The sequence below is a fragment of the Cryptomeria japonica genome, chromosome 10, assembly GCF_030272615.1.
Source record: "Cryptomeria japonica chromosome 10, Sugi_1.0, whole genome shotgun sequence".
Classification (NCBI taxonomy): domain Eukaryota; kingdom Viridiplantae; phylum Streptophyta; class Pinopsida; order Cupressales; family Cupressaceae; genus Cryptomeria; species Cryptomeria japonica.
The window spans coordinates 554,228,131-554,244,931 of NC_081414.1; the positions used below are offsets into that span (position 1 = coordinate 554,228,131).

Here is a 16,801-nt window from a genome sequence, read left to right on the forward strand (position 1 = left end):
ACCCTTTTATTGTTTTGCCGAAAATCCTTTTAGGGCCACACGTTTTATTTGTTTGCTGTTTGATAAGGTGAGGCGTGTTCTCCCTTTAGGGTCGGTCCTAAAGGGACACGCTACCTCTTGTAGCGTGAGGGCCTAGCCCTATTTTCTTTCATAGTTACAAAACAAGATCATCATACCAGTGGAAACCAAAGAAACCCATCTCATACTCCATGTCCATCCAATAAACATGCCTCCATACATCCCCAAGTAACTGAATAATTGATGTAGACCATGAAAATTCTGGAACTGCAATGTAATTCCAACTAGGACAGCCACCATCCCATGTAGAATCTATGAAGAATAAATCACCAATCAACAAATAGATCCCTGCCACATCATAAGAAATCAGTGACATAGCCAAAGATGAGTTATGGATGTCTACAACGCCCGTCATAGACAACTCTTGAGTGGCTGGCCCACTAGGAGTGTTGTCAATAAAATCATCATTACCATCAAGAAAATGATCAACATTTGAATCCTGTGAATTTTGAAATTTTCTGAATTGGCCAATCTTTGCACATCATCATGTAAGGAGTGGTGAATGTCACGAATGTGTTGAAGATGGAGCTTGGCTCCCATCTTCAACACATTCAATTTCTGAGACTGCTCTATGTCAGCTGCTCCCAAATGTTTAGAATCAGTCCTATAATGAGATGCAGTATAAAATTTACCATACCCAATGCTTGCATTTTGTGTGCCAATCACAGCAGAGTCTGCATCACTTATTTCCGTATGATTAGAGGCTGCAATGTCATGAGAAATTGAGGATTTACCACTGCTGTTAAACATCAGAAAATTAGAACTTCTTTCTTCATTTTTACCCATGCTTTTAAAAGCCTCAATTTTAAGGCAAGGAAACATACTCTTAGCTGCCCTGTTCTTTGTTTCACTCATTAGTGCCTTAAGTACAATATGTTTACCCATGTGAGTAAACTCCAACTCAATCTTGTTGAAATCTTGGACATACCTCCCAAGAGATTTCAACCATTGCACAAGTACCACGTCCGTCCCTCCACCAATACCAACAACATAGTAATCATTTGTGAAAGAACAATTATCCAATGCAATAGATAATCGTGGTACCCATTTTGTGCAACTCACTTTGGAACTATCCGCTAGCATGACATGGAATCCATCAAATTCCTCTACTCCCAGCCCCTTATTTACTACAAAAGTCTCATTGATGAAACTATGAGTGGCACCACTAGCTACCTAGCATAACACTTTTTGTTCCTTGACAATTCCTTCCAACACTAAAGGCTGATACCTAGGAACACTGAAAAGAGTAGCAATAGTGCCATAAGCAACATCTTGTGTATCAGCAACTTCCTCATCGTTGCCCTCAGAATCTGTATCCTGATTATGCTCATCATCCACATCTGAAAATGCAAGTTCCTTGAGGTCCCCCTATGCCTCCAAGCTCCAAAAAATAGAATTACTTTATCAACTTTGATGAGAAAAAGGCTGCAGCAGAACTAGATCCTGAATTCTCAAGGCCTTTGTCCAAGCTCCAGGCGATGTTGTTCACTAAGGAACACATGCTATTGTTTATACCAGTTTATTTTCCTAAGGATCTGACAAGGAGTTTGCCAAAGTTGCACAAGCCCTCAACCTCCAAGAGATTTTCCAACCCACCACTGCCAGAACAATGCCCATTTCCCTGGCTGTTATTCTCAATGTAGCTATTCAATCTAGATCTTGCCAAGATCCTCTGGTTCAATTTGACTCTACCACTTCTCAAATTGCTATCCTGTTAAATAGCAATGCTCCAGTTTGCTATCCGAATTCACCAAAAATCCAAAAAGTACCAATACTGAATACCCTAAAGATCCTTCCAAGGATCAACTCCTTTTTTTCCCTGACACCTACGATGCCATCCTACAACTCACATAGACATGAGAAATTCAAGTCAAGGATAAAGAATTGAGGTACTTCTGAAAGTCTCATGAAAATTACCATACGCTTTTTACTTCAGCTATTGAATTGTATATGCTTGCTGCAGAAAAGCATTGAAAACAATGTGGAATCTGTAAAGGCTCTCTCCTTTAGCTGCAGTAATCTGCTGAACCTAACCAAGACAATTGAGTCTATCCAAATCTTTGAGATACGAAAGCAGCAACTTTATAAGGCAATGAAAAAAATTGCTGCAAAGAAACTATCTACCACCAGCAATTCTATGGAACCAAATATCGTCCCCCACCACTCATCGAACAGCCTTTTCAAGCCAATGGCAAGGGTCTTTCTCAGCTTTGCAAATAAAGGAACAATGAACTGAAATGGATCACCTTTTGTGACCTTCTTATACCACTATTCCATTCTCTGTTCTCTGTTACAATAATGAAGTAAAAATATGTAAAACTGTCATGCTCTTATGGGATCTTGAGTTTTCCTGGTTTTTGTTTTTTGGCAAACATTATTACTCTCTAGGCTCACAAAATACAGTTGGGTTTTTGTAAAAAGCTGCGCTTCTCTTTTAATATAATCTCTGTTTTGCTCCCCAAAAGAAATGGTTACCATAAAAACACTATCAAAGACTTTTTATGTAGAACATTATGACCCCATCTAGTCTAAACTTTGTTTCTATCAAAATGTCATAGTCCATAACAACATGCTTTCACAAGTGTTTCTTCCATACTCAATTGTCCTCTGTATGAACAAGCATAGATCATAATCTTAGTAGTGAGGCTGATTTAATACATGTTTTGAGCAAGAGAAGCTTATCTGTCCTTGGTCCGTTCCTATGGTTGCTGCCTTGCCCAAGGTCAAGGTAGAGTTTTGACTAAAATAGGTTTCCGTAATCCCGAGGGCGTACCCAAACCAAAGATACAGTATATTCAGTTTCTAAGTTACCGAATCGGGTACGGATACGGGTACGGGTACGTAGTTTCGGTATGCAGATACGTCAATTTTTTTGGAGGGGGTTGGGTATGTTTTGGGTACGCCTCTTTAATAAACATATGAAATCATAAATATTACATATTTAATACCTAAAACTTTAATGTCATAATAATATAAATCTATATTATATTAAATTTATAAGTTTATGAACTATTATCTTAATACCATATTAATATAAAGTTATTTGATATTATTGAGTTTTTAAACATGTTAAATATTAATAATAAATATTAACAAAATAAAAGTAAAACTATATTCCTATCACTATTTTTCAAAACCTATTAATATAAATACTACTTAATAGGTCATTCATAAAATAACACATGTATAACAATAATAAAAATAATTAAATTAACAATAAATATTAAATAATATTTAATTTAATATTAATTAATATAATTTAATATAACTAATTTAAGTTTAAATTTAATAAACAATAGAATTCATTAAAATAATTGTAAGCTTCTTAATGTTAATAATAATAATAATAATAAACGATATTAAATTTAATAAAATTTTAGTAAATTAAAAACCTAAAATTAAAGTTAAAACTTATATAGAGTAATTATAGGAGAATAAGAAAACACTTCCGTCGAACACAAATTTGGTTTTATATCCGTCGGGAAGAGGCTATTCAAATGGATGGAAGATTGAATCTTCATTGGGAGGTGGCTACTTTGCCCTTGTCTGCCCTCGTTTGACCTCATCGTGCGTCACCTCCCCTCGTCTGCCCTCGTTGTGCGTCGCCTTGCTGCGTCGTCTATGCTTGCATCTGTTCTTCTTGGCTGCACAAAAAATTTGAAGAGAAACCTATGTATTTTGATTTAGGGTAAACACGTTTTCTTTCTAAAAAGTGGAAAAAAACCCCCTCGAAATCCACATCCGACATTGACTCGTCAAAAACGCCACAGAATCGAAAAAAAAATGCCACGTCATTCCAAATATGTTGGGATTCATGGTTGAAAACGCGGATACGTTTCAGAGGGCAAATGCAGGAACCCTGTTTGATTCCACAGGGATTCCAGTTCGAATCCGAATCTGATTCGAATCGTACCCGGATCCAGGTCAAAACCTAGACGTACCGGTAACTTAGTTCAGTTTGAATATCTACAAAGGATCTAAACTCTGAATATTGAAAAACTCTTGCCTTTAATGTCCCGTTTGACAAATTAGAGTCTGTGGATATATTGTTAGTTAACAGCATTTTGACATGAGTTCTTTGACCCTGAAAGATGGCATTAAGAGAAGTTCGAGACAAGCCAAACAAAATAAAACAACAGATTAGAAAAAACTTAACATCATGTAATGGCATATAAACTCACAGTATCTTGAGGAACAATCCCAAGTGAAGTTCTTAGATTCTGAAGAGTCAATTCTCCGATATCCTGGCCATCAGCTTTTATCTGCATCATAAATTTGAACATTATGTACAACATCAAATATAGAGTTTATCAAACAGTTCCCAGGTCTGAACCTAAAGTAATGAGATATAAACATTTGAAAGGCCAGACTATTCAATGAATAAAAAATCCACAAAATGTACAAGACTATTTAGAAACTCAAATAAAAAAATACAAAATACAAGAGGCACTTCTCACTACATTTAAATTATTGCACATAGAGAATGTTAAAATACCTTGATATAAAATACATGCTACTTGAATTATTGTATAGGGCCAGACAAATCTCAAGACTGTGAAATGTTTCATTCTAAAAGAGTACACAAACAAATTAAGTTTTGATGGAAAAGAATGTAACAGCTAACCAAAGCTGGACTGCTTGAAACCTAGCTTGGTAGTTTTGAGTTTGGATCGGATATGGATATGGCTTAAATATGCATCTGATACGTATCTACGCGATCCCAAAAAACACTAATTTTCCAGCCATGCCAGATATTGTGTGATATGATTTTTTAAAAGTTTGACATGAACCCGTTCATGCAATTTTTATTGCATTTTTCTGTTTATTTTTGTGAAATTTTTTTTTCAAGTTTAGATTATTATTGTTTATGTAATTCTTTATATTTAAGTTTTAAATTCTTAATATATTAGATACTTTTTAATTAATACTTAAATTCAGCGTTACCAGGTTCTGCTTTGGGAGCCTGGATGCGGGTCCGGGTTCGGGTCCATTCTCAGTGCGGCTCTGGCCAGTCAACAAAGCCATGGAGTATTTAGTTTTGTGGTCAATGAATATTGGCTTTGCTGATGTTTGCTAATATTTGTTGATCTTTGCTCTCATAATCCATAGGACATATCATTACCAAGGCATATGAAAGAAACGGGCAGGGCAGTAGCTATTCTGTGTCCAAAGAAGTGAGGGTTTATTAATTTTAAAGTTTTTTATAGATTCATTGATACCATCCACTACATTATTTATATATATAGATATATATTTTAATATATTATTATTAATTATTATATATTATATAATACAATATATACCTCGAACCTGAACTGACAACTTAGCCATTTGTGAATGCTCCTATTTCTAATGTTTTAGGATACCTTAGTTTCCATTGAATATCATTTGACGTAGTCCCCTGTTTTCATTCAATAATTGCTTTAGGGTCAGGTTTAATTACTGCATGATACCATTATGCTTAATTTTTGATACCCTAGATGACTCCATGAGCCCTGAAGCCTTTTTGTATGTTAAGAGCCTTTTACAGATTTGGTTGCTTCTAAATCTAGTGGTAGTTTTGTGCAATGTTATGTGATGTATACTATTCGATACTATTTCTGTGAAATGATATTTCTCTGAGGGCGTCCAGTTTTGTTTAACAATGATAATATGAAGTACCCCTGTTTATTGATTATTTTATAAATTTCCATGTTTCCAGTTGCTTTAAAATATGCCATTTGCCATTGAATGATTAGTTTATGAAGCCCCTTTTCTGTATAATGATTATTTTCTGATATGATTAAATGATGCTATTATGTTTAGTTTGTGACACACATTGCAACTCTAGTCTTGATTACTCAGTTTTCATTGTGATATTTTGCTTTATTGAAGTTTTCTACTTTTGTGTGATGATTAGTCTATGATGATTAGTTTATGGTCAGGCCTAATTATTGTTTTACTCCGTTGGGCTTTAGTCTTTGTGTGTGATATTGGGCTCTTAACAAAATTTTCTATTAGATTTGAGCTTAGATTATGTTAGCAACTGTTACTAATGATATAGTCCTAGCTGATGGTGGGAATTTTGCTAGGGTAGGATACCATAACCTTAAATCATATTTCTAGAAATCAGTTGTGTCTCTATGTGAATCACATTCTCCCATTATCCAATATTTTATTTGTTATTAGATGCATTAACAATGTAGATTGTTTCAATGAAATTCATCTTCTTCAAGATCCACTACCTGTAACTTGGAAACAGGGTTATTTTATATCGAAGATATGCGGGATCAAACGTTAAAAATAATAGGCCATCCCTCAAGCATGATATTTTTGGGTAGTGAATATTGAATATGGCTCATCATATCTCACATCTTATTTCATTACTGTGTGATAGTTATTTATCTCTTAGTTGAATTTAGACAGAAATTTATCATAGTTTTTGTAATAACTAGTTAATTAATCACGCTTAAATGTATCAAAATTTCTTATTATATGACATTATATTGTGTTTTTTTATCAAAGAATTGGATTGAGATTATGTTGAGCATTTCAATGAAATCATTCTGGTTCAAGACTTTTGCTTTTAATTTAGAAACTAGTCTAACTTAATCTAATACGAAGAAATTAGACCAGCCCCTTAACGTGATATTTTAGTTACTAGTGCAAAAGAAACAAAGCCTGTAATATTGACCATCTTATTCTAATACGATGTGATGGAAAAAAAGTCTCCTAGGTTTATATTTAAACCTTTATCTATAGAGCTTAAACAACTAATTTTGTTATTTATAATATTGTATAGGGTTTGATAGAATGGGCAGAAGTATTTCCCACAGAAGATTGTGAATGGCAACAATCTAGCACTTATAGGTGAAAAATAGTGGAGCATATGTGAGCAATCATCATAGTACATTGTACAAGACTTTCAAGTCATCTTAAAAAACATTTAAAAACTTTGAACGAGTTGTAGAAGTTGCATAAAGTTGTAAAAAATATAGGTAAACTAGATATTCTATTTTCCTTCTGCAATGTTTGAACAAATTGATATTAGAACTTGATTGTATTATTCTAAAATCGTAGAGAAGAGATCTAATGGAGAAAAGTGTAACGTAGGTCAAAATAGTTTTCAGTCCTCATAGAAAGTGCTTAAATGTAAATGGAGAGTGATGTTTGAAAAGATTTTAAGAATGTAAGATGCAAAATTGATCTAGTGTTTAATAAAATGATTTTTTTTTATTGGAAGGGGTCAAATTGCCTTTTGTTATGGTTATTCGCTAAGGTTGAAAGTCTTTTAAGTTTGCAAGGAAGTTCAAGTCATTTGAAGATTTGTAGTTAGTGTCATTACTTTTGTATATGATTTCAAAAGTATTTTTAAATTTTTTTTCAGATTGCCTTCTCTTAGTGGCTGTAACACAAAGTCAAGGTGTACTTTCTTTTTTCTTTATTATTTGATAAAGATATATTTAATTAAATAAACGATATTAAACCTTCCCAGATATAGTTGGATCAGTAATAGGTCACAAGCATCCTTCATTTAATAGTTGAGTTAAAACTAGTACAAAATAAGATTTAATGAAATAGTAGTTCCAACTTATTACCTTTGTTTCTCTCTACTCTGAAGATATTGAGAACATAGGAACAAAGTAGAATGGAAAAGGCTAGTGAGGCTTGAAGCCACCATCCCCAAGAGAATGTTTTGGCTTCATTCTTAACATTGTGTCACACCTTACAAATTTTAACGTCTAATAAGGATTTTCAGAAATCTTCATCTAAAAATAACCATAGAAAAATACAACAAATCTTCAATTGAAACACTTAGAATATTAGCAATATAGAGTTTCTTTAGGAAGAGTTCCAGTAGTCAAATTTGTAGATGACCTATGCCAATTGGATCAATCAAATCTACCATCCAAAATCCTTCTAACTTGCTTTTCTAGTGACAAAGATTTTTATGCCTACACTATGAGCTTTCTTTTCATTTGATGTAGGAGCATTTGGGAGAATCGAGAAGATTAGAAATTCTTGTCATTGTTAGATGTTGTAGCCCTGTGGTTTAGATGGTAGGTAGAGGTTGTAAGGAGTGTTAGCTTCAAGTGCCCAAAGTTTTTGAGTCATCGAAACAAATTTTGGAGATGACAAAGTAGAGATTGTGTTTTTGGGATGATCATACAAAAATCTAGGAGTTTGCGCCAAGGGAAGTGTGCACCACCAAGAGGAAACATGTGAAGACAAATTGGGACCAGTAGAGCTTGCCTTGAAAGCCACGTGATGTTATTTTAGGTCTAGAGGTGATTTGGGACATAGGGGTGACCGACTACACGTTACATAAAGTCTAGTGTTTAGGGTCGATCATTGGTCAATGCAGATTAACTTGGGGAGTGCAGATGACATATAAGCAAGACTTGTGATTGTTGCAAGAGATCGAACAAGGTAGGAGAGATTTGGAGCAAGAGGGTAGAGAATTGTTTAGTAGAGCCAAGGATCTGAAAGACCTAATAGTGAGGTTTTAGAGGAGCTAGTTATGCTTTCGGAGTTGATGTTGTGCTTTGATGGTTTTTGTATGAGATTATTGTAATCTTAGGCTGTGACCTAGCGTGTTAGAAGCCCTAGTGGCAGATGTAAGTCATGAGATTAATATAATGAGGATGAATCTTTTGAGGTTGGGGTTTTTCCCTTTGAGGGTTTTCCTAGGATAATTCTTGTGTCTCATGTCTGTGTTCAGATACTTATTGTATGTTGCTTCTATTTTACGCTATGGATGCGTTTCAAAAAGTTAAGGCTGCAAGGTTGGATTGTCCATTCTGGACCCTCCGACCTTGACTGCATTGGTCTTGTTATGGTAACTTATCCTGGTCTCTATTTCATGCACTGTCACAAAATTTTACATAAATTTACAAACTAAATAATCTTTCCCACCCTTCTAAACTTATGTCAAATTGGTGGAATTGTGTTGTTAGTCAGTCTTGGAAGCATAATCGAGATAGTATAAATGTGCAAATACTTATATCGATTTAATGAACCAGACATCGCACTGCTTAAAACAATTGTATAATGACTCTGTGGATTGAGATCAATGCACATTATTGTTGGGGGATTCAACTCAGTGTTTATATTTTGGGAAGGAGTTTCAGGGTGCTCTACTTCCTCTCCCATGTCCCCGTCCCCATGCTTGCTTTTCCTTCACGAGGACAATCTTGAATTGCTAACAAGGAATCTTCATTTTCATTTCTTGTCTTGTCTATGATTCCACATTTTGCACACATGTCAACCAGGGCACTTGCAAACAAAACATTTCCAACTATAATATTTGACAAAAATCCCCAATCCATATGGTTTTGATCCACATCTATATGTTGTTTAATGCTCCCATTTTGGGCGCAACTTTGTGTCCCGACAGTACATTTGTTTGAAAGTTTTTAAAATGTTTTTAATAGATCCATTTTATGTGCATACTACAATCATGGTAGTCTTGCTATTGAGTGGCATTCCATGTAATGGCATCTCTTCAAGGCATTTTGTCCAAATTCTCACATTCCATGCGTGTGCTTCTCAATCTAGCATTTAGGTAATGAATAGATGTTGATAGGGGTTTTGGAATTTAGATTTACACAAAATTGTTTCAACAAATCTATTTTATGCATATCTAAAATCATGAAAATCCATGAAATCACATTCCTTGGAAGTCTTTTATTTTTGCTTCCATTAATGATTCTTACACCTTGACATCAATTGGACATGCTTCCATCTATGCCTCTATCGATTCTAATGGATCTTTCAACTTGGCAATTGGATCAACATGTGCTTTCATAGCATCAATTAAGTCAAAGTAACCTCTAAATCATCATGTGTTTCTTTTGTCAAATAACAATCAGTCAATTCTTGTTCAAAGTAGGATTGAATTTCCATAGTGGGCTCAATCAATGACCCCATTCGATCCACTAGATGGTTATGCCATGTGAACATAACTAGGTTCTTGCCTTTGGCACACAAAATTTTGTTGCACATATCATCAACTAAGTCAAGGTAAACCATTAAATCATAATGTTTTTTCTATCAAATAACAATTAGTCATTTCTCGTTCAAATTAGGATTGGATATCCATGGTGGGCTCAATCAGTGGGTCCATTCAATCCACCATATGGTTATCTCATGTGAACATAACGTGGTTCATGCCATCCAAAATCCTTTGCTACACCTCCAAATTTAACCATTGAAACCAAAACAACACAACATAAATAATAGAGAATTCAATAATTTTTTAGGTAAAATTACTAATTGGGTTTGTGTCCTACTGGACATATTCACCTGAGTAAACGTGGAGACTTCGATTCAACTTGTTTGGTCCCTCAATACTGAACATATTGTGATCTATGTCCATGCTAATCCATCTTACTTTCATTTGCCCACAAATTAAACCCTAGTATCATCTCTATGCTTGATTAAAATCACCAAACAAATAGAAATAAGGGGTAATGTTATTGAGTATTTTACTTAATATTGTTCCAGTGGAATTCACATTGGAGAGAAGGGCATGGAGAGGCACAATCGGATTAGAAAATTTGAGGGATTGAGATCTTTTAAGGATGAAGGAGCATAAAAACCACCCGCAAAATATACTTCTTGATTGCACATTTCTTTATAATATTAAATGTTATGGAGTCACTATATTTCTTGATTGCACATTTCTTCCCAAGTTTCCTCTAACAAATGGCCTTAGCACATGAAGTAGACTTGCAAGTCAGGTTAAATAAGTGAAGAAGGCAACCAAAGTTTTCTAGTTTTCTATAACTTGGCCAAAGTTTTCTAGTTTTCTATAACTTGGCCAAAGTTTTCTAGTTTTCTAGTTTTCTATTGATGAATTTAGGTTCTCAAAGCTTTTGAACTTCCTAGGCTACAAGTAATGCATTTTATTGAGTCTTAGCTGACTTAGCTATCTAATATTGGCATTTGATTGTCATTACTGACCTTCAATGAGCATTGGGTTTTTTGTTAAACTAACTTGCTATACTCTTCCTTATAGAAGTGTTACGATTTTACACATCCACAACAAGATTAATGGCAATGATGCTTTACCATAGAAAAACAGTAAGTATAAAATTAATTGTAGCATCTCGTGGTGCCCCTACTTACCACTTAATGGTACTAGAACTCAAAAAATTCTTCCTTTGGTTGACTTGGTTTTTGAGAGAATATAAAAACACTTAATGGTACAAAATCAATTAAGGCCATTAACTTAGATACAATAATGAAAAGAAGAAAAAAATGACATAGAATTCTTTCCAAATAAACAAATATCCCCAAAAAGTTAGAAACTTTTTTATACAATTTTTATTTATTTAAGATTTGTGAAACTTAGAGAGAGTAGATCAACATTGATCTAGTCTAATAAAAAAGAGAAAATGTGTGTTTTTTTAATTGTGAATCTTCTAATCTATTGTGGTATAGAATGAAAGTAATCCGTTTATCCTTAACTTGGGAGAATACTAGAATTGACATTAATAATAAAGTTATAAGAATCAACTACTAACTAAAGGGAACATTTGATAAATATTGTATAAGTGCACTTTTCCAAAAGTGGTAAACTATTTTTTTATAGAAAAGATGGCTTGAGTGAGTGAGAAACCCTAAAGTGTGGTGTACCATATGTTTAAAAGCCTTGTGTAGGTAGTTTCTTTCATGTTCAATTCTACCTAGATGTCTTCATTTTGGATACACTTTAGGAGGTGGATTCATTTTGTTCAAAATGAAGTGTATCCAAAAGTGTCCGCTAGAGTCACCAATTCATAGTTTAGGATGTTTAAGTCTTTGGTTATAGTAGTTTCTCTTGCACTTCTTCGTTCTCTTACAATGATATACTTTACTTTTTAATTTTTCTGAGTTTAAGTTAGCCTTAACTAATATAACTATTAATGCTACCTTTTTTTTGCAACATGAATTAGAAAAAGGATGTCACACTGTGTTAGATATGAGTTAAAGGCGTTCAAAGATGTTAATGTGTTAGATATGAATTAAAGGCATTCAAAGATGTTAATATGATAGTGGTCAAATTCATATGTTGTTAGATTGTTGTACTCGATTGGGATTTGATCTATTTGCTTGATTTGATAATTGTTGTACGCCATTTCTATTTTTATTTTCAATAAGTGTGTTCCACAATATAAAATCTTTTTATTTTTATTTTAATATTTCACATTTATGTTGTGTTTACGTTTGAAAGCAATGGTCAATGATCATGATTATTTATTTCACGTTATATAATAGTTAATGGTTAGTGGTCATGATTAAATCTTCATTTTTTCTATAATCACATTAGAATTTAGTTAATCTTTTAAAGCATTAGAAATTGTAAACCCACAAATCTTTAAAATATTTGAACTTTAAATATATGAAATTCCTTTAAGTGCCCAAAGATGAACCCCTGAATTCCTAAAACTTAGGTGTTTACTTGCCTACTACCAAAAAAATTTGAGAATGTTAATAGGTTTAAATTTACCACATTGAGTATTAGCTCAAGACACATAAGTGCTTTAAGCATGTTTCGACTTGTTACTAGTCCATAAATACCGACATAGAGTAAATAAGCACCTAAAATAAGCGCATGTTCAAGCATAATAAAGGAACTCCTCATACCTTAACCTCTTCAATGATTTTTTCACGATCTCTGAAGATAAAACAACGTATTTGTGCTACTAATGCACACGAGAGCTTTCGTTTTCAAACTGTTTCTTCTCGACGAGCTATACTAATGGCTCCTATAAGAGCAACTAGAAGAATTATAAAAATAAGTTCGAATGGAAGGAAAAAATCCGTGGATAAATGAGCCCCAATACGTTGAATCTTGTTTGTTAAATCTCGTTCTAACATTTGATCTGATTTTTGAGTTAGAGATATTCCAAACCATGATATGTTCAAGATAATAGTAATTAATGAACAAAAAAGACTCGTACAAACTATTGAAGTAATGTTATCTCTGACGGTCCAGGGAGGGGCATAATTAGGATGCTTTGGATTATTCATCATCATGGCAAATAGAATCAAAATATTAATAGCTCCTATGTAGATCAAGATTTGTACAACTATGAAATCTTAGTTCAATATAATATAGAAAAGGGATACATAAATAAGAACTAGCCCCAATGAAATAGCAGAATAAAATATATTATTAAGTAATGCTACTCCTATAACGCCTAAAGTGCTCCCTAAATCTTAGAAACCTAGACATCAAACACTTAACTTGCAAACTCATAATTCTCAACATTTTAAAGCTAGTACACTAAATCAAAATTTATAAAACTACTAGAAACGTGAAAAGCTCATTTTGACAACCCCTATCACTATGTGCACCTCTAAATCCCTGAAATACCAAAAGAGACCCAACTTTTAAAGTCTTAGAACCATTTAAAAATAACCACCAATATTTAAAACTCCCAAGCACTAATGCCTTAAGAACAAACCTTAAAGCCCAAAATTATCCTCATTATTTAAACCTCAAAATGTTCTTAACTCTTAAAACTCTAACATAATTTATACATCCCTAAAACCTAGACAACAAACACCAAACCCCAAACTCACAACCTCAAACCTTATAATGCAAAAACACAAACTATTAAAACCCAATAGGAACTCAACTATTAAAATCCCCTAAAAACTAAGGTCTTCAAAGCATTAGAAATTCCAAACCCACAAATCCTTGAAATCTTTAAACTTTAAATATCTAAAATCCCCTAAAGCACCAAAAGATCAACACCTAAATCCCTAAAAAATCCTTAAAATTCAAAAATCAAACACCAAACTTGCAAATTCATAACTTTCAACCTTTAAAAATAAATACACTAAATCAAAGTTTGTAAAACTACAACCTCTATCACCATGTCACCTCTGAATCCTTAAAATCCTAAAAAAGACTAACTTTTAAAACCCCAAAACTCTTAAAAAATAACCATTTATATTTCAAACTCCCGAGCACCAATGCCTTAATAATGAACCTTAAACCCTCAAATCATCATAACTATTAAAACCTCAAAATATTCTAAACTCTTAAAATAATAACATAAATAAATTTCTAAAACCTAGAGAACAAACACTAAACCTTCAACCTTAAACCTTTGAATGCAAAACACAAACTATTAAAACCTCCTAAAAACTAATGTCTTACAAACATAAAACAAATAAAAGATTGTAAACCTTTAAAACACCAAAACCATAAAATCTAAACACTATCTCATAAAACCACCAAAACAAAATCCAATTGTCAAGCATAAAACCTAAACCCTTAAAAATCCATCCCATGAAAAGTGTTATTCATTACCCAAACTCACAACCTTGAACTTATTAATACTAAACCAAAATTTCAAAATCTCTAAAACTCTTAAAATACAAAGACAACTCAATTATTTCAACCCTTATATACACCAAAAGACAAATATTTAAAGCTAAACATCATATCTCAAACTCTTAACCTCAGTCCCCAAAACTCATTAGTATCTGTTGATGTGGATGTAGAGCTCACCACAAACAGATAGATTCTCACCTTAGAATGAATCTATTTACTTGGAAGATTAATGAAATACTAATCTCAAAGCTTGGTAGGTTAGTTCTTGATCATGTGGTATTCACTCAAAATTCATGCATCTACTGTTTTAGAAAGGGCTTCCTAGTGATTTACTCGTATTTACAAACAACTTCCAAAACTCTGGAGTATCTTCTCTGAATTATTCAAATGAATTGTATTTCTTCATAAATGAAAGAAAAGAAGAAAACATGTAATTTTTTTTTCCCTACATATCAACCAATTTCATAATCAAATGCTTTTATGAAACAATTGAATTGGCGAAGAATAGATTTTATAAATAACCAGAATAATTTCGCAATTATTTGCAAAACTGTGCAAGCTTTCAAAGTAAACTATTAAAAACAGGAAAAAATACCTAATACACCAGAAGTGACCTGAGCAGAGTTATGTATTTACTTGCCAACAACAATTCATACGGTTTGATGTATTTCATTAATTGACTCTTGACTTCACCAATCCAATCAATTGGAAAGAAAAACACCGATTGCAAAAAAACTGTAACAAAGTGGATAGCAAGAAATGGGCCTTCATGAAACACTTATGAGCACTCTCAAGTCTACAATTTCAAAACTTAGCAAAATGATCACTTAAGGTCACTTTTATAGTAACTACCTAGAACAAGACAAAATTGTTAGTTGGCATACATAGGACAAAACTTATAATTGACAAAACCAAAACTCTCTTCTTCTATTTGCTGGGCTTGTCGAGCTTTTATTCCTATAACAAATACACTTCAAAGGTAGCTACAACTTGGACTATATCAACCTTTTCGCATCCCTTAACCGTGGAGTAGTTAAGTTCTTGGACTCTATAGTGATGTTGCATTTGGGCAATCTCTCGCTCCATAAGACCAACGCTTTTCTCATATTCTCAAACCACCGCTTGCATTTGCGCCACGTTCTTTAGAATTTGTGGGCTACTATACTTTTCTGGACTGGATAATCTTTGCCTCCAATTATCATCAAATTTTGATAATATCCCCATGTCCCCATGATGTATTGCATCTTCAATTAGTTGCTCCATCATTATTTATATCAACATCTCATTCTATCTCCTAGCTTTGGTGGCATCTTTCATCATGGTTTGCAGTTTGCTCCAGCAATCGTTCAATCTATCTGCTTGCCACTCATTCAATGTTTTCCAATACTCAATTTCATTCACATGCTCTTTCTTTAGTATCCCTCATTCTATCATTTTGTTAGCGGGCTTTTCTTCCATTTCATTTATCCTTTTTAATTCCATTTCAATCCTTTCTAGTAACCCCCCACTTCTACCTTGAATTCTATTTATTCTTTTAATCAATTGAATCCACATAGAATACCTAGACCCGACCTTATGCAATGCAACCTTAGCGTGCACCTACACCTCATTAATCCACTCATCCACGATGCCGACTTTGTTTCTCAAGATAATCACAGTGTCTGCTTCATCTTTAGACATCAACACTGGGTGTTTAAGGTATTGCCTCCGGCTTGCTCCTGGTTGAATGATTCCTTCGATGAATCAGACCAACTACTCTATTTGTTCCTTTTTCTCCTTCAATTTCTTCTGATCCCTGCGTAACCTATCCTCCATGATCACCACCCCTTCTTTGGTTATTCTAGCACCGTCAAACCTTGAGGGTTTGCCCAAATGAACTATTGCAATTTGATAATCTTCTACAGTCATCTCCTATGCATCCTTATCAGTTGTCGGTTCGACAATGTGCAATTCTCGTTCACCCTTCACATTCAATCGAGTATCATATCTAATCTTAGGTTTCCTTTCCTTTTTTACACTAGGTGTATCAGTGAGCAAACTGTTGAAGTCCAATGGTATGACCTCAACATTATCCTTATATGATGTTTGCTGTTGTAACCAATCCGTTACACGACTACTTCCTAATTCTACCAGGAACTTCCTCTTCTACGAAGTTTCTCTCTTTTCTTCCTTTTCTTGATTCTCCTATTCTTACTCGATTTCCTGATTAATATTTGTTTCCGCATCATGCACTGGATTTTCCCCTTTATCACTTAGTTTCTGATTTTTGAATTTTTTCGCATCCTTGCTTGAACTCCCTACTTTAACATTTTTTATTATGCTTCGTAATCTCTGGTGGAGCATCCTATTGCGGAGCTATCTCGTTTATCTCATTTCATTGTTCATTCCTTTCCTCGTCCTTAGGCTTTTCTT

At 33.7% G+C, this 16,801-nt stretch overlaps 1 long non-coding RNA gene across 4 annotated transcripts in view; it reads left to right on the plus strand.

The window, feature by feature from the left end:
- LOC131060747 (uncharacterized) overlaps window positions 1-5,339 on the plus strand; it is a 52,613-nt gene extending 47,274 nt beyond the window's left edge. For 3 of the 4 annotated variants that reach the window (XR_009110427.1, XR_009110424.1, XR_009110425.1), the window contains exon 3: window positions 5,017-5,339. This is a non-coding gene — a long non-coding RNA (uncharacterized LOC131060747). The remainder of the gene's footprint in view (window positions 1-5,016) is intronic. The other variant, XR_009110426.1, reaches the window with a different exon arrangement.
- Window positions 5,340-16,801: the final 11,462 nt, after the last annotated feature.